The 18,658-nt window shown below is 42.3% G+C and overlaps 1 protein-coding gene across 14 annotated transcripts in view; it reads left to right on the top strand.

Moving 5' to 3' along the window:
- Positions 1 to 250: 250 nt before the first annotated feature.
- Positions 251 to 18,658, top strand: part of Ptk2 (protein tyrosine kinase 2) — a 205,136-nt gene continuing 186,728 nt past the window's right edge. For 7 of the 14 annotated variants that reach the window (XM_063263045.1, XM_063263051.1, XM_063263050.1 and 4 more), the window contains exon 1: positions 254 to 422. The gene's annotated coding sequence lies outside the window, so the exon portion shown is untranslated. Of the gene's footprint in view, positions 423 to 529; positions 1,792 to 18,658 lie in introns of those variants that run through there. The other 7 variants (XR_010052943.1, XR_005486550.2, XM_063263046.1 and 4 more) reach the window with 5 other exon arrangements.

Here is an 18,658-nt window from a genome sequence, read left to right as displayed (position 1 = left end):
ACCGTGTGGGACCCAGGCCTAGTCGGCAGACCCTGCGGCAGCCACAGGGGCCACCTCGTCATCCCGGAACAGCGCTATCCGCGGACGTCGCCACGCCCGCACAGCTGGGATACACTTCTCTAGGAGCCGGGCGCGCCGGACTACTCTGCGCAAGCGCGGTCGCATCGCGCAGGCGTAGAGCTCCGCGCTGAGGTGAGGCGTCGCGCGCCGCGAGGTGTGGGCGCGCGCTCCCCAGCCACGGCGCACGCGCGGGCCCGCGCCGACTCAGCACGGCCCGAGGGCGCGAGCCCGCCGCCACCGCTACCGCCGCCGGCCGGACCGCCGTGCGCCGGGCGTGCGCGTGGGAGAGAGCGCGGCCGCCGGTGCCGGCGCCGCCCCGCTGCCGTCTGTCCGCCTCAGCCTCGCGCGCCTAGAGGCGGCCGGTGAGTGCGGGGCGCGGGCCGCGGGCTCAGGGCGTTGGGCGGCGCGGGCCGCGGTGCGGGCTTTGGCGGACACGGCCCCCACCGCGCCCCGGCCTCGCTCCTCGTCAGGCCCGGCCCCGAGGGCTGAGGAGGCCGCGGGGCTGGGGCGCGAGAGGCCGCGGGGTCTGGGGCGGCGGGGCGGGCGCGGCGGGGACCCGGAGGCCCAAAAGCCGAAAAACAAAAGAGGTGGCAGGCGGAGTGCCGAGCAGCCGCGGGGTGGCCGGCGCGGGGCTTCCAGTGCGAGCGCACGAACCCGGGAGTCATTGTGCTGTCCAAGTTCCCTCCGCCCCGACCCAGCCCCGCCACGGCGCGCTGCCTGTCCCCGCCGGTCCTCGCCGGCTGCTTTTGTGGCACCGCTCTGAGGAGTGAGGGTGTCTGTGTGCGCACTTGTGTCGGTTAATTGTAAGGTTTTTGCGGAGAAATTCACTGAGGAGAAAGTTGCTCTTTTTGAAAGCTATTTCAACAGTGTCTCATTCTTGCATAGTTAGACTGCAGCTGGGTGTTTGGCAGTGGGACCAAGATAATAGCAATACTGTAATGATTATGGGAACTGGTTGAAATAGGTTGGAGCTGAAGGCACAGCAAGAGTTTGCGGGTTCGTTTTAAATCCTGACCAGTGCTGGCATTTCTATTTAGGATGAAAGCTTTATCGTGGTTGTGGTTATAGGTTATTACTACTTGTAGTGAAATACCAGCGCCTCACAGTCTCTGTCTATCTGTGTGTGTGTGTGTGTGTGTGTCAGTGTGGGTGTATATTTATAAAAGGAGGAATGAAAAGTCTCCTTTGAAAGACAGGTCTCTCTGAGCAGTGACCTGGGACAGAAGTATTGTGAATGCAGACGTTAAACGAGGTAGTTCATATAGCATTAGCATTCTACGTATTTTTGTGGAGGTACACTATAGATAATATTTCCATTCAGTGATACTGTTGAGTTTCATGTAGTATTTAAGTATTTAAACATGAACTTTTTTTTCCTGGGGATGAAACCCACGGCTTCCCACGTGGTTAGTGCTGGGCCACAAAGCCACGCCCCCAGTCTTAACAGGAAACTTTAAGGGACGTGGACATGATTCCCAATATCATTATCAATTTAGTTGTTTTATATTTGTGGCTGTCGTAGGCGGGCTGATCCCTGGCCTCCTTTCTAGACACTTGAGCTTATTAAAAGGCTATAGGAGTACATTTTCCTGGAAAGAATTTTATTAGGAACATTGACGTATAATCTAACTTATTCGTGATTTACAGACAAAGGTGGTCTCTGTTTGGGGGGCGCCCACAAGTCACAGCTTTTAGGATTGTGTGGATTATACAGAGATGATGCGTGGACAGGTAAGTCCTTTTGTCTCAAAATCCATAGTATAGGGCCAGGAGTGCGGTGGCAAACTAGAGTAGATGGGACCTACTGTTTTTGAGGCTGGCAGCCCACTAAACAAGGAAGTGTTGGGGGTGGAGTTCCAGCTGTAGCTGTGAAGAGTGGGAGGAGGCAGCATGGAGGAAGCGGGGTATGTGAAGTAGTTTGGAGCTCTAATCCTGTTGTTGGAAATTACATAATCCCTCAGTCCTCAAAACCCTGTTCTGGAGCTGGTTAGATAACTCTTCTCGGTAGGAATTTGGAGAAGTATCTTAAAGACATTTGTAGGCTGGGGAGTTAGCTCTTTGTGTGCTAAGTGAAAGTCTCCAAATTTGATCAGTGGCACCCCCCCACCCCCACCCCGAAGGGGGGAAAAAGACAGCGGTGTTAAACCTAGTTGTTTTAAAATGATTATGTGGAAGAAGGGAGTTTATATTACACTGTATAATGTAATAAAACTAGTTTCAAAATCATTGCCCTTTCTTGGAATGTTAATTTGAGTAAGAGAAGTGGGAACTTTGTTCATAGAAATTTTGAGACCGTCCCCCTTTGTGTCTTAATTTTGAGAAAATAATTAAAAATGAGTTTCAAAAGATGTGATTCAACATGTTCATATATTGTGCAAATCTTTTTAGTTTGGAATAGACATTTTCAGTTTAGATGGATTTTTACCTGGATCACTTGTTTTTCATGATTTGTGTGTGTGTGTGTGTGTGTGTGTGTGTGTGTGTGTGATATGTGTGCAAGTTGGTGTGTACCACAGTTCAAGTGTGGAGGTCAGAGGAACTTTGTGCAGTTGCTTCTTGCCTTCTACCAGATTTTGAACTTAAGTTGCTGGATTTATAACAGACAAATGTTATTTCCTGTGGTACTATTTTACTAGCCCACATGAAAAGGTTTGCTGCAGTAATATTTGAAGTTTGTTGTTGTTGTTGTTGTTGGTGGTGGTGGTGGTGGTGGTGGTGGTGGTGGTGGTGGTGGTGGTGATAGTGGTGATAGTCAAAATTGGAGAAGCATGTTGGAAGTGTGGCTCAATGGTATCGAGTGTTCATGAAGCTCTGGACTTGAGCCCTAGCACTGCAAAGATCAAAATTATCAGACAGTTATGGTTTCTGTGGACTTTGCTTTAAATCTTGGAGTCTGTCACTTTGAAAACATATTTTCATTACCATTTCCTCTACTAAGATTCCTTAAATAATCAGCAATAAATTGTTACTGGAATCTTTTACTGGTGCTTTTAGAATTACTTAAGTTCAAGAAATTTACAAGACTGGCAAAGTTAATGACTGTGTGTGTGTGTGTGTGTGTGTGTGTGTGTGTGTGTGTGTTGGTAGTGATATACTCCAGGGTACTTAAGAGTGCAGCTGCCAGGCTCCTCTTGGTCCCCTGAGACTCACTGGTCTCAGTAGACGACATTGAGAAGGTGTGTTTGACCACTCTCTCTGAACTGTATTAATAGTGGATATTTGAGCCTTTTTGGCTTTGTTCCTCTACATCATTTTGGCAAAAGTTTATGACTACCAAAGAAAAGGAGCCTCATGTACAAGAAATGAAATTTATATATCCCAGTTTCTGGTACTAATTTCTAGGAATTATGCTAGATCGTATTTAAAACCCCTTAAAGGCACTGCTGATTATAAAGCCTATAATCTATAATATTTAAAAAATTTTATTTTTAGTGGGCTCTAGTATGGAAATATAATTCAAAGAAGTCTGTATGGCTCAGCTTTCAGTTTAAGTGGAGTTTAGTGGATAGTGGTGTATCTAATTTGCAATCTTTGAAGTAGGAAATAGAATTTGTGTGAGTGTGCTGCTGGAGCGAGAAGCCTGGAGAGCATTACTGGTGTTGACCAGAGTTTATGGACATGACGATGTTTCCTTACCACCTTAAAATTAATTAAAGTAGTTCTATGCATAACTTATTGATGTATATTTCCACTTGCTGGAAAGAAAATGACTGGAATCAACTTATAATAGGGGAGTGATCTTATCATTGGGCCCCTGTGTGCATCACTGTCTTGTGAAACCTGGCAGTTTCCCTTCCTTCCCAACCCTGAATGGGGGTTTTGCTTCAATCTTCTATTCCTATGAGAACTGTTGGGCTGCAGGTGCTGTACCCTCCCCAGTATACAGAAGACTGGGCGTTGAAGTTAAGAGTAATTTGTGGGGTTGCTTGGCCCATATTGGGAGCTCTGGAGGGAACTAGCCACCCAGGGCCTGTGGGACTGGACAAAGCTTAGCTGGTTTTCAGAATGTAAGTGACAGTACCTGGGAAGTTTAGATAAGTAGATTCGTGTCTTGGCACTTTCAGGACCTGAGCTTCTGACTTAAACAGCGCAATATAGACTAACCATTGACTATATCAAAGTTTTGGTTATTTGGAGTTAGTTAAGAGTTAAGTAGGACTGGAGAGATGGCTCAGAGGTTAAGAGCACTGGCTGCTCTTCCAGAGGTCCTGAGTTCAAATACCAGCAACCACATGGTGGCTCACAACCATCCATAATGGGATTCGATGCCCTCTTCTGGTTTGTCTGAAGACAGATACAGTGTATTCACTCGCATTAAATAAATCTTTTTAAAAACCATTAAAAAAAAGAACTAGTTAAATGCAGATACATAAGAGTGGGGCAGTACTTGATGATGCTTATTTGCTTTAGTAGCTGACACAGTCTCAGGGCTTTCTGTGGGTGATTTTTCTTGGGTTATTGTGTGTAAGGGGAACAGTTTATGGAAAGCAGAAAAACTGTTTCTCTCAGAGGCATGAGCTCCCTGTGTAGTAATCCCTGGAAATTATCATTTCTTTTTGATTTTTTTTTTTTAAGATCAGGTTTCTTTGTGTGCCCTGGCGGTCCTAGAATTTCTGAGTAGACCAGGTGGAAATTATAATTTCTTTCTTTGGAAACAGGGTTTCTCTGTGTAGCCCTGGCTGTCCTGGAACAAATTCTGTAGATTAGGAGGATGGCCTTGAATTCAGACATCACCTGCCTCTGCCTCTAGAGTGCTGGAATTAAAGATTGTTATTTCCACTGCCTGGTTGGAAATTATAATTTCTAACAAACTGTGTTCCTGTAAAGCAGTGGTTCTCAACATTTTAATGTTGAAACTCTTTAATACAGTTCTTCCTCATGTTGTGGTGACCTCCCCCAACCATAAAATTATTTTGTTGCTACTTTATAGCTGTAATTTTGCTGTTATGAATCATGATTAAATGTTATATACAGCATATCTGATATTTGACCTCTCGAGGATCATGACCCATAGGTTGAGAACCACTGGTATAAAGATTTCTGAAACAATAAAAAAATAAAGATTTCTGAGGTATATTCATTCATTCTATGAATCTGGAATTTTCCATCCTGTTTTTAAGACTTACTCTCTGTTCCATTATTTGAGGCCACTGTACCAAAACCCAGCCTCAAAAGGACCTCAGAAGTTCTGCTTGTGGGTTGTCTGTGTCTGGGATTTCCTTTCTGACACAGTTTTTGTTAAAATTTCTTTCATCTTGTATCTTGGATTCTGCTGTAGGTACTTACAGTTTTTACTTTTACTTGACCAAAGTGCCATATGATCATCTTTGTTAACAGTTTTGTGTGTTCTATGTTATTAGAGGATTCAGTGTCTTCCAAAAGGACAGAAGTGCCCTTTTATTTCCCATTGTACTCCCAGTTTTCTGTCACATAGTCTTTTTGAATGAATGACAGGAAGAACCTAGGTGTATTAATTATTGTAGAATTGGGTCACTCAGGCTACTGGGATCAGAAAAGATGCTTCTGTGACATTTGACAGTTTTGAGTTTCTTTTTTCATAGAAATCGGTTTTATAGGAATTAGTCTTACATATTAGGATTCAACTCAGGTTCGAGGGAAACAGTTGTTCAAAGTAATGCAAAGTAAGTGGGATTTAGAAAGGATCCATGCTGAGAGTCTAGGTCAGTAATAAAGCACTTTCCTAGTGTGTGCAAGGGCTTGAGTTCAATCCTTGGCACTTCAGAAAATAAAATGAAAAAAAAAAAAAAAAAAGGACCTGTAATGCCAGAAGCTCTAGGACAGTCTGTGTTAACTGGATGTTTTTATAAGGGCTTGACATATCCTAAAGCCATGTACAAGAAAGTGGTAGTTACATGTTATACAAGTGTGCTGTGACCTTGCTCACAGTTTTTTACTGCACGGATGCTATCCAGGTGCAACGTTTTGAGTCACAGGTGACAGTGTCCTTTGGTAAGAGAAACTAGCATTTGAGTAGTACAGAATCTGTTGCTGATTTTTTTGTCTGCTCTTTGTCAGTCAGGGCCTCCCTTAGCCTTGCTCTGCTATGCAGTGAAAAGTCAAAAGGTGAGAATTCCAGCCCCTTCTAGGTCTTTATTGATTTCAAGTGGTGACTGCAGGAAATATTACCTTCACCTAGAATCTTGTCAGATCATGAAGTACTCTCTAACTTGCTTGAGCTTGCTGTCTGGGAGCTCAGATGGATAATAAGTTTGTGAACTGCAGCTTTAGAGCAGTTTGAAATGCTGGTCCTTATTTGAGATGTATGTATGCCAATGAGTTTGCTCTCATTTTTTCAGAGTCTTGGCTGTTTTTAGTATTTCTCAGAATCTTTTTTTTTTTTTTCCCGGAGCTGGGGACTGAACCCAGGGCCTTGCGCTTGCTAGGCAAGTGCTCTACCACTGAGCTAAATCCCCAACCCCATTTCTCAGAATCTTGAGAACACCTCAACTACTTTTTAATTTATTACGTTTTATACCGAGACCACTTAAGTCTTTTGGTCTTGGTTTGGAATTTAAACAAACATTTTGCATAGAAAGAACAGTGTGTGTGGTTCCTGGGTGTGTGGCTTTGGCACATAGGATAGAATGTACATGTTGGTGCTTAAGGCAAAGTTTTAAGTTCCCTAGTGGTTTCGTTTTGGTCCAAAAGCTTGGGTAGCATTTACTAAGTCAGGGTGATTGCCAAGCCTTTGGGTGACTAATGAAGCAGTATTGTATAAATTGATTTTAGGCTTAGCATTGAATTAATATGTATATTTAATTAAATCATCCATCCATCTTTCCTTTTCCTTTGTCCCCTCTTACCTTCCTCCTTCTCCTCCCCCTTTCTTCCCCTGTGTCACCTATCTTCCTATTTTCAATGCTGAGATTTCAGGCACATTTGGTTTAGTATATTTTCTTTGGCATTTTGGCCACATGTCACCTCTTTTGAGATAAAATGCTAAATGAAAGGTAAACAATCTGCAAAGATGAAAATAAGTGGTTTGCCTTTATTTGTATGCCCTATATAGAATTAAGTGCGTCTATTGAAGGGGCTGTGGCAAGCTCAGTGGCAGGGACTCTGTTATTCTTCAGTGCTCTTCAGTGCTTCAGAGCTTCCTCATGCACTGTGTCAGTGTGTTGGTCCTTGGAGAATAAAGATAAAGAGAGCAATGGTAAGCTGGTCTGCAAAAGACCTCTCTCTGGAGGGAGTCTATCAGAAAGACTAGATGACTTTGTTCTAAGTGACTTTTTAGAATATCAAGGTAGTTGCAGAGGTGGAGAAGGAGCAGAGACAATGGTCATGCAATTTCAAATTCAAACAATGGGTGAGATATGAAATGCCTGTTCTTCTCTCTCATCAACTGTGAAAGCAAAAATAACAGAAATGGGTTAGCCAGAGAAACACATCTGGAACAATGGTTTTCTGTCTAAATTGATTCAGTGAAGTTGAAGTTTTTAGAGTCAGTAGTAGCCAGTGGCCCCTGTACGTATTCTCAGAATGCCCCCAGAGAGCTTTTTAATAACTTTGAGTTAGTGGCTCTGTGCTTAAGTTCCTTTCTCCCACTGACCATTCTTCCCTGATCTCTTCTCTGTTCCTGGCTGGCCTTTCTTCTGCACTCTTGGTGGGTTTCTGTAGTGTTACTGCTCTGGGGCTTTAAATAGTCCTTTCCTGATAATGATGAGTCTTTTTATGCATTTGCTGGCCACTTGGCCCATGTTTTCAATTGGTTCCTATCTTCTCTTCCTCCTCCTCCCTCGTCCCTCTTTCTCTTTTTCCCCTTTGTTTTTGTTTGTTTCTTTTGCGACAGTGTTTTTCTGTGTAGCCCTGACTGTACTCACTTTGTAGATCAGGTTGGCCTTGAACTCAGAGATCCAGTTGCCTCTGCCTCTAGAGTTCTGGGATCAAGGATATGTGTCACCACTGCCTGAGTTTTGTCTTTTCCTTGTTTTTTTTTTTTTTTTTCCCTTTAATGTGCATTGGTGTTTTGCTTGCATGTATGTCTGTATGAGGGTGTTGGGTCCCTCTGGAACTGGAATCATGATTGTTTTTGAGTATTCTATGCATGTACATTCTCTGTAGCTTATTTTCATTGAGCCATTTTTGCTGCTTTTGGGTGAAATGAAGTTAGGTTTATTGGAGTTTAGCTTCTCAGCATTTTTCTGTAGATTTCTCTAACTGAGGGCATAAACAAAACTTTTACTTTATAAATGATGTATAATTGTGCTTTTCATGTCTAAATTTATAATTGCTTTGGAATTGATTTTGGTGTATAGTATAAAGAAGGGACCCAATTAATTTTTGTCCTTCTGTTGTTTTTACCTTACATCATAAACAACAACAACAAACAAACAAAAACCTAACTTACAGTTAGTGAGATGGCCTCATAGGCTGTAGTCTAGGTAGGCCTGGAAACACTGCAACCAGGCATGCTTGGGATTCTGGCTTTTCCTCTATTCCCCCTTTTGATCTTTTCCCTTCTCTTACTCTCTCTTCCTTTCTTCTTTGCCTTCCCTTTCTTTCTCCACAAAGCTATATTCCTAGCCCTTACTTATTTTGCACTTACTCAGGTTAGTCTCCAACACTGATTTCTCTTTTCTGAATCTGAGTACTGGGCTTACCCGACCCCAGACAATATCTAGACATGTAGCTCTGGCTAGCCTGTAGCTCATTATGTAGGCCAGTTTACCTCCTGCCTCTGCCTTCTGAGTGCTGGGATTACAGGTATGTGCTTTCCGTGTCTAGCTTATAGATTTTTTTCTTTTTTGGTTGTAAATAGCCAAGAATTGCTCAATTCTAGTTCACAAAGGTTCCCCTACCTTCATAGGAGTTGAAAGAGTTTTAGTTTGACATTTGGTTTAGTTCATTTTGAATTAATTTAAACAATTGTATGTGGGAGAGCACATGTGTGCTCATGTGGAAGTTAGAGGAAACTTTGCGGAGTTGGATCTCTTCCTTTTACCTTAACTGTGTTCTGTGATCCAATCAAGGTTGTCAGTTTTTACTCACTGAACCATCTTGTTATTATTACTTTGAGTTATTTATTATTTTGTTTATTGTTTATGATGTAAGGTAAGCTATGAATTTTAAGTGGTTTTGGGGACTCTTTTGAGGCCCAGGGATAAAGATGGTGACTGAAGCTGTGGTGTGTCCATTAGCACACCATTGTCAGTGTTCTGCTTTGAGATAAGGTCTCTCTCCTGGCAGGCCTGGAACTCACTATGTATACTAGTCTGGCCTCAAATATGGAGATCTGCCTGCCTCTTTGTGGATTATCATGCTTGCAAGTGTGTGTGTGCGTGCGTGCGTGTGTGTGTATTTCACTTACAAATGCTAATCAGTCATGAAAGATGGGAAAACATGTTCCGTTTATATTGATTTGTCCCTTAAGTCCCAGCTTTAGGGTGTACTGCAGTGCTTTGGCTGGCAGAAAATCCATACTACCCACTTGGAGGGGCCAAGGGGAGAATAGCCTGGTTAAGAGGAAGAATGGGGAGATAGAGCAAGGGCAAGCCTAGGTGTTGGTGTCTGTGTACAGATTGGCTGATGCATCTCCAGTTAAGCTTCTAATAACCCAGAAGCAGCAGAAGCACAAACTTCTCACAGGAAAGCTAAAGACCTCTGATTACACATGTAATATATCCTATTGCTTGGTAGTATCCTATTGTGGTTGCTAGGGATGTGTTAGAGACTCTATAACACATGCACCCCCAATTTTGGGATTATTCTTTAGTTGTTAAGAGCCGAGAGCCAAACAGAAGCACTCTCTACTGTCCCTTCTGCTCTTGGTGGCTACTGTACTTTCCCATTCTAAGGAACTTGGGACATTCCTAATTGCCTAGTTGTCTTTTAGTCTGAAGGAGGGTTCAGAAAGCTGGATTGTGGTTTAGATTCTGTAAAGAGGTAATAAAGGAGCAGACTGAGAACAGAAGAAAAGCTAGGTTGCTCCCTGGGGAACCCAGGGAGTAGCTGTTGGTCCTGGTGTACCTTTAGGTTTGGGATCTCAGCAAGCAACAAGTAGGAGGCTCTGTACAAGGATATGCATTTGAACTGGAGAAACATCTCAAGATAGCATGTACAGGTGCTGAACTAGGATTTTCAAATTTTAACGTGCATGTACATATAACTCTTGTAGATCTTATTTCATTTGAGGCTCCAATTCGGCCTGTTTATGGAAGTATCTGGCTTTTCTTTCAGTGGCATGGTTTTTATTGCAGCAGTGAGGATATAGCTAGAGCAGTGCCAGAGCCATTGGCTTGTGAGTCCACCTTGTGAATAGCAAGATTTCTGTCAAAGGCAAAGGTCTTGAGGGGAATATGTTTGGAAGTGGAGTAACCATTGGGGATGCTTTGATAAAGGGCTCAATCTTGCAGCCCTTGATCTTGGGTTCAGTTGTTGATTTTTCTCACATTTCCTTGTAAGTTAATTGGGCCAAATAATAGAGCCCTAGGCTATTTGTTGAGAGAATTAAATGATACAGTGTGTGTCATACTTCAGAATGGTATAGTGCTTAGCCTAGTGGCTCTCAAAAGATAACAGTTATTAAAAATAAATGTTTACATTAAACATTTTCAGAGTATACAATAATCTGTACATCTTTGTCTGTCTGTTGAATTGCAGCTCAAAGAGAGTGGCCTGTTTGCATTCTTCCAGGCTAGCCTGGGATACATAAGACTGGTCTTCTCCCCATATCGCACAAAGACCCTAGAATGTTGTAACTTACTTTCCGTGGTTTCATCACCTTCGGCCATCCTTCCTATTTACAGCCATATTGCTGGCTCTTTGTGTTGATTCGGGTTGATGCTTAGATATATAGCAGAGGAGCTTGCTTTGAGAACATACATGCTATAACATTGGTACTCCTGTTAAAATGAGACACAGTAAATCAACAACACCTTTCTTTAGAAAGGAGAGGGGGAAAATTGAACCACTGGGCACACAGAGTCTTAATGGGCACCCAGAACTGTCAGTGGGTCCCTAAACAGATTTGGAGCTTTAGCTAGGGTCTTGTTTGGTGCCCTTCCCTTCCCTGTTGTTGGTTGCAGAAGTGTCAGGGGCATAGCTCCATGCTTCTTAGTGGCCATGTAGTTCTTTCAGGGATCTGCAGTTTCAAGTGAAACCGCTCTCTTGACCATACACAGGCAGAGAATTTCAGGAGTCTGTACCAAGTAGAGTTGGAGTTTTTAAAGAAACAACAGAGGAGACCAACACACCTAAATGTGAGTGTGTGCTTCTCAAGAGAGCTGCCCCTACTGTTGTAATAGCCATACAACATTTGTGGTTACATAATTTAATAAGAATTTCTAAAGTGCCCCTCTTTCCCTTTTTCCAGTAAAGTTCTAGAGCTGTTTCTAAGGTACAGTGGGTGGGAGTTTAAAGAGAAGGTAAACTGTGGGTCAAGAGGGAGTTGAAATGTTTCCATTCAAAGTGAACTGATGATGGTCCTGCTTCTGCTTCCCAAAGTTCTGGGATAATAAATAGGTAAATGCTTTGCTGTCACACCAGGCTTTATGTGGGCAAATTTCATTGTACTGGCGTTCTTGACTTTGAACAGACAAGAGACTTAAGCAGTTTCCAAGATGAGAGATTCCTTTCCCTGGTTATTATTTCCCTAGTCTTTCTAGCTTATTTCACCCCTTCATATTTGATTTAAAACTAAACCAGCTTGGCTGGGTGTAGTGATGAATACCATTAATCCCAGCATTTAGGAGGCAAAGGCAGGTAAACCTCTGTATGTTCAAAGTCAGCCTGGTTTATATACTGAGTTCCAGATCAGTCACAGCTACATAGCCAGACCCTGTCTCAAAATCTAAAAGCCAAAACCAAATACTACTCCCAAAACCTAGGTTTGATTCTCAGCACCCACATGTTGGTTTATAATTGTCAGTAACTTCAGTTTCAAGGGATCTAATGACCTCTTCTGTTTTTTTCAGGCATGAGGGACTTATGTGCAGCACATACATATATGCAGGTTAAACACTTATATACATAAAATAAGTCTTTTTTTTGTTTTGAGATAGGGCTTCACGATGTTGATTAGACTGGCCTTCAATACAGAGATCCACCTGTCTCTGCCTCTTGAGTGCTAGGATTAAAGGATGCGCCACCACACCTGGCCCTAAAAATGAATCAATTTCTCTAATCAATCTCAATTCTTGAAAACTCAGAGGAAGGAAGCTGTGTCAGCTTATGTTCCTAGTTGTGCTGTAGGTTAATAGACTGCCTGTGTGAAAGGCCACACAATGAATATTTCAGGCTTTTCAGACCATAGACTACCTGTATCACCAGTACCTAGCAGAAGGGTGCTAATAAAGGAATGAGCTGATTGTGAGCAACCAGATTCATTCCTGAACTCTGAAATGTAAATTCCATGTAATTTTCACGTGAATGACACGCTATCATCATTCCTTTAGTCTTGCAAAGTCTTAATAACTATGGGTTGTACTGAGTCAAGTGAGCCTGGGTTGGCCTGCAGGTAGTGGTTTGCAGCTCTGGAATAGACAACACTCCATATAGCTACTGTGCAAAAGCACTTGTTAGTTGTTTTAAGTTAAGAGTTTTTCTTATATTTTTATCTGCTCCTGAAAGTGTGCATTTCCCTGGCTGAGGCTGAGGTGTTAATATGCCCTGTTGGCTTTTGGACTCTGTCCTACCTGTACAGAAGCTCAAAAGTTGATTCCCTCAGCTGGCATTGTGTCAGCTTAGCTGGCATGTGAGGGTCATGCTGTGGGTGCAGCTGTCTTGCCTTTCAGTGGCATTTGTTAATTAAGCTGTTTAATCTTTGTTGATTTCTCAAGGACTAATGCTTACAAAAAAAGAAAAGACATAAAATATTTAGTTTGTTGTTATTCTAAAGCTATAGCCTAGGAGTATCCATTGTATGACTCCCCATAAAAAGTAGCATTAACTTGAAAATTTTGTTAAGTAATGGGTTAGAAATTAAATCCCACCTTACTCCCATGTCAGACAATAGTAATTGAAGACATCATGCTTCATTATAGTTTGTAGAGAGAGGCAGATCTGTAACAATGTGTTGAGTAGTTTTATTTATTTGATACAGTCAAAAGTCTCAGCAAGGGATGGTCTGGCTGAGGTTGACTTGTGGAGATGTCTGTAGGGGATTGTCTCAGTTCTTAATTGATGTGAGAAGACCCATCTCACTGTGGGTGGCACCATTGCCTGGGTAAGAGTAGAGAAAATGAGCTGAGCAATAAGCAAGTATGCATTCATTCTCTTTTTCTGCTCTTGTCTTTGATTATGACTACTGCAATTCCTTCTCTGACTTCCTGACTTCTGGAGAACTGTAACTGGGAACTGTAAACTGAATAAACCTTTTCTCCCCTCAGTTTCTTTTTCCCAGGATATTCTTTCACAGCAACAGAGGTGAAACTAGGACCAAAAGGAAAAGCATTCCTCATTTTTTTAAAATCTCATCCTGTAGCTTAAACTGGCCTCACTCTAGCTGAGGTTAGTCTTGAACTCCTGATCCAATTGCTTCCATCTCCAAAGTACAGAGGTCATACATGTTAGCCATTACTCATGGCCAGAAAAAGTGTTTCTGAGAACTATAGATCTGAGTTTAAGTGTTCTGTTCAATCTCCTTCCCTCCCTTCCTCCTTCCCTCTCTCTGTGCCCCCCCCACACCATCCAGAAAAAGACAGGCCTTTTCTGTGCAGTTCTGACTGTACTGGAACTCATTCTTTGACCACTGGTCTCAAACTCAGAGATCTACCTGCTTCTGCCTCCTGAGTGCTGGGATTAAAAGTGTGTATCATCATTGCCAGGTTGTTTCAGCACTTCTTGGCCTGGAGCCTGACTTTCCGTAAGTTAATTTGGTTTCTGTTCTTTTCTGCACAATATTTATGTTGCCAGATTTTGAAATTATTGTATAGTTACTATATGAAGTGGTATGTAAATAAAGTTAGTGTTTTTTCCCCCACTTAGTATTTTACTGCTAAAGATTTATTCAGAAGAATAAATCTTCTGTTGGGTTTTGCCAGCTTGTTCTTGAGGTATGGTTTGTTAGTTAATTCGTTTGCAGAGTGTGCCAGGAACAGCAGTTGTCCTGAAGGTATATCTGTAAGGAGTGAGACCAGAGCAGCTTAGTGGCCATGTTCCATGCTTTGCTGTGTGATGTGTGCAGTGGCTGTTAACAGCAGTGTGCTCGGGGAGCCTAGAGGCGCTGTCTGGGCTCCAGGTTTGGCAGATACTCATTCTTCATAGGCAGCACATAGCCTATTACATTCTTTTCTCATCATCATATATTCCTACTTAAAAAAAGAACAGGTAAACAAACAACAACAGAAAAACCCTAGATAGAGACGTGAAAAATGCTTGGCCCAGGAACTGTACAGAAACTGACTAGGCCATATGGGGAAATTAGTCCCCTTGAGAGAGGAATTGGGAAAGACATGGAGGTGTGAGAAGTTGGGCGTTTCGACTGAAAGTTTTAGTTATGTTTGGAGTAGTGTTGGGTTGAGAAGAAGCTTCTATCAGACAGGATCAGAGCAGTTTGCAGTTGATTTTGATGGGAACTTTGGGTCCCAGAGTGATAGAACAGGCTTATATGTTAGGATGGTTGTACTGGAGTCACAGGGCTCATAAGGAAGGTGTCACAGTTACCTACCTGAGAAGGGGGAAGACCCATACTTTGTCATCATTCTCATAGAGTAAGTAGCTGCTCTGCTTTGGCTTAGCTAGCAAGACAAAGGGGGCAAAGTTGGGCTCTGATATGTCTTGGAGCATTCTAATTATGTTGTCCAGAAAAAGGCCTTAATTAGGGAGACAATGGAGGATTGATTTTGAAGCCTGTTTGTGCAAGCTCTGACCATGAAAAGAAAGTCAAGGTTCCAATGGTCCAGGGGACAACAGGGCAGCCCAAGTCCTTTCTTTAGTAACTAGTTTATGGAGTTCTTCTGACTTCTTTCACCTGTGGAATGAAACTGTCAACTGGTGCTTTGAGTCAGGCATGCTCTGTCCTAGAACCATGAACCTTTGAAACTTAAGCAAAACTGTGTATGAATAAGTGGGTTCCTGTGCCCCAAGATTCATCAGGAGAGAGGCCAGAGAAGAGATGTGACCTTCCTTGGTGTTAGGCTGTACTTACCTGACATACTGGAATAATGTCTATAAGGAAAAAACAGTTACATTTGAAACAGCCATAGGTATGCAGCCCAATCTGTCAGGTAAACTCATACACATTGTGTCCTGAGAGTATCAAGCAGCATTAAAGGAAAAAAAATTTTTTTTTTAAATTCGCTTTGGGCCCCTACCCTTAAAGGTAAAAGGATAAAAGGACACAGCTTGGGCACCTCAGGCCAGCCAGGTGTTTGGGACTTTGATTGGACTGTCATATCTTCAGCATGTGACTTAACATTAGACAAAGCTAAAGGGTATAAAGACTGTTAAGTGTAGTTTAATGCTAGTTATGTTCTCTAGGAAAAGGCCTTAGTTAGAGAGACAATGGAGGATTGATTTTACATGGAAGGGAGGAAGTTTTTACATGGCTGTGAGATAGTATCTTTTGGATTAAGTTAGAAGAGAGATACCAAGCAGCACGTTTGCAATGTCTTGGTGAGTATCTACATTAGAGCAGGACAGTAGGGCAGCTGTTGGCTGGTTGTTGAGGCACAAGCAGTTTCAGTTACTGGATTGGAACACAGATCAAAGCTGTTTCTGCAGAAATGTGAGATATCTGACGTACTGGGGGTAGAATCTAGGGAGGAGATATTGGAGATGGACTATCTCAGACTCCTATTGGGGCAAAGAGTCATGAGTGACAGAGAATAAATGATTGCATGTGGTAATGACATAGAAGTCACAGTAGACCTGTATGATTTCAGATGTCATCCCCAGATTTTGGGCTTAGGCTTAGTTGTGACTTCAGTGTTAGAAAAAGTTCACAATCTGCTTAGTCCGATGGAAAATTAATTTGCATTTTGCTTTCTTTTTTTTTTTTTTAAAGATTTATTTATTTATTATATGTAAGTACACTGTAGCTGTCTTCAGACACACCAGAAGAGGGCATCGGATCTCTTTACAGATGGTTGTGAGCCACCATGTGGTTGCTGGGAATTGAACTCATGACCTCTGGAAGAGCAGTCGGGTGCTCTTAACCACTGAGCCATCTCTCCAGCCCTGCATTTTGCTTTCTATATGGAAGAAGAAACATTACTTATAGGCAGTAATACACTTGAGCTAGGGGACTGAAGTAACTTCCTTTAAGTTGATTCTGTCTACGTGGAAATTATTTTTGACAATTCTGGATTGATTTTGTGTTTGGCAAAGAGTTGGTGTCTTTGATTTCATCTGTCCTAGGACTCTGTTTTTTGCTAGTTTATAGGTAAACATTCTAACTTTTCTAGTTTTATTTTGTCCCCCAGTATCCAGATTACTGTATGTTGTCTAGAATTGTGGAAATAAATTTAAGGATAGGGTCCAGAGCTCTTTCTTGTGAGTTCAGCTGATAACCAGAGAAGACAATGTGAATTAGGGGAAATTGCTCAGACAGTCTTGATTATTCATTTGCAGCTCAGCCAGAACCTGTTAGTGGTGAGATGGGTATGACACAGTTTGTGAAATGTGCTTTCCTGGAAAAGGTGGAGAGGAGATTGGAATCATGGCTACTGTTGGCAGTAGACAGAAATAAACATAAGGAGTCAGTTGCTGAACCCATTTCCTCTAATTCCCAATACTAACTTCCACATTATTGTGGAGATATGGGGATTGACAAGACATTATATATTCCCTTTGTTTTGTCTTTAATTGTGTGTATTTGTGGGCATGTACTGTATAGCACACATGTGGCTATCAAAGGAGAACTTTATGGCGTAGATTCCTTCCACCTTTTATGTGGGCTCCCAGAATTGAACTCAGGTCACCAAGCTTGCCTTTATTTGCTGAACCATCTTTCTGATCCTAATTTCCTGTTTAAAAATAAAACAAACAAAAAACCCCATACTATTTCTGATCCACTTATCTGTCTATCAAGTTTAAAGGATTTTATGAAGGGCTCTAGTGCTAGGAGCTGGGCATTGTTGGTAAGTACAGCTTCCTGTCCTTTCGGGCTCATAAGTGGTTTAGAGAACAGCATTCTTGATACTTAGTGTTGGGAGAATGAAAAGTGGCATGTACATTGCAGCCAGCCTTAGATTGTCACGTTTCATGCCTGCTGTAGTATCAAGTCCTCTGCATTACATTTTATTTTAATATATGTTTTGACTTTGTTTTTTGAAGCGGGATGTCACCGTGTGACCCTGACCGGGCTGGAACTCACAGAGATCCATCTGCCTCTTCCTCCTGAGTGCTCACCATGCCTGGCAGTCTTTTGTTTGTTTGTTTGTTTTGTTTTTGAGACAGCTCTCACTCGTCTTACAATGCTGGCTTCCAATCCGTGTAGTCTTTTTGTCTGAGCTTCTTGAGTCCTGGATATGCACTACTCTTCCTAGTTAATGATTTTAAATGAACATCCTTGCATTGTGAGATTAGTCTAGTGCTGAGCATTGTAAAATTTGGAGGTCCCCCCAAACCACCACAGATTAAATTATTTGGAAGAAGTATTCACAAAGCTAAAGAAAAATAAGCCCTTGTCCTTAGGGTTTCAAAATATGAGCCTTGACTGGCTGTGTACTGTTCTAAGAAGGTACAGGGTTATTGTTTTATACCATTTATTATAGCAAAAGGATACATAATAAAATTAGGAATGGAAAGCATATAGGGAGAGTCCAGAAGAGACCTGTGTGAGCTCCTTCTGCTGTCTTAATGGGCTGTGTGGGCCATGTTTGTTCATCCATATCAGTATGTGGCAACACACATGGAATTGCCTGCCTTAGACACTCATCTGTTAGGGAGGTGGGTCATAAATTCTGGCACTAGCACAGCTTACCATTTCAGAGAGCAAGTCTGGAATTCTGCCTTCAAGATCCTCAGGTAAACAGATACTTTTTTTTTCCTTTAAATTTAAGCTGTGAGGGTTTTAACAGATGCAGAGCACCACATTATTACATCCCCATGCTACTGAGTCCTTTGCAGTCCTTTGTTAAAAGATCATACTATGGCTTTCCAGAGTCCCTTTGAGTCTGTCCATTGCTTCCTTCCCATCAGGCCTGATCACCATCTCTCTGGTCTTGTCTTTCTCACAGTACAATGGAATCATGGTACTGTCTATAGCTTTTGCAAACTTTAAAAAAAAAAATCAATATGCATTTGAAGCTCCTCCATATAGCCCCCCTTGCCCCCTTCTTTTTTTGAACAGTGTCTCACTATGTAGCCCTGTGTGGCCTAGAATTCACAGAGATTGGAAGGTCTCCCTGCCTCTGTCTTCTGACTTCTGGGATTAAAATTGTGTGCCACCAAATACAGCCAGATACAGCCTTTCCAGGCAGGAGACTCTCAGAACTGAGATCTGAGATCTGAGGCCCCTTTCTGGCTTCTGCAGTGCAAGTGATACACAGACAAACATGCAGGCAAAATACTTATTCTCCCCTCCCCCCCATCCCATACATAGTGCATGAGACCTAGAGAAACAAATTATTTTGTCATTAAAGAGTTCAAGAAATCAGTTTCTTTTTGCTAGAGAATGTGTCATATCTTTGCGTCG

The sequence above is a fragment of the Rattus norvegicus genome, chromosome 7 (genome assembly GCF_036323735.1).
Source record: "Rattus norvegicus strain BN/NHsdMcwi chromosome 7, GRCr8, whole genome shotgun sequence".
Taxonomy (NCBI): Eukaryota; Metazoa; Chordata; class Mammalia; order Rodentia; family Muridae; genus Rattus; species Rattus norvegicus.
Note: the sequence above shows the minus strand (reverse complement) of the source record. Positions and strands in the feature narration are given on the sequence as shown.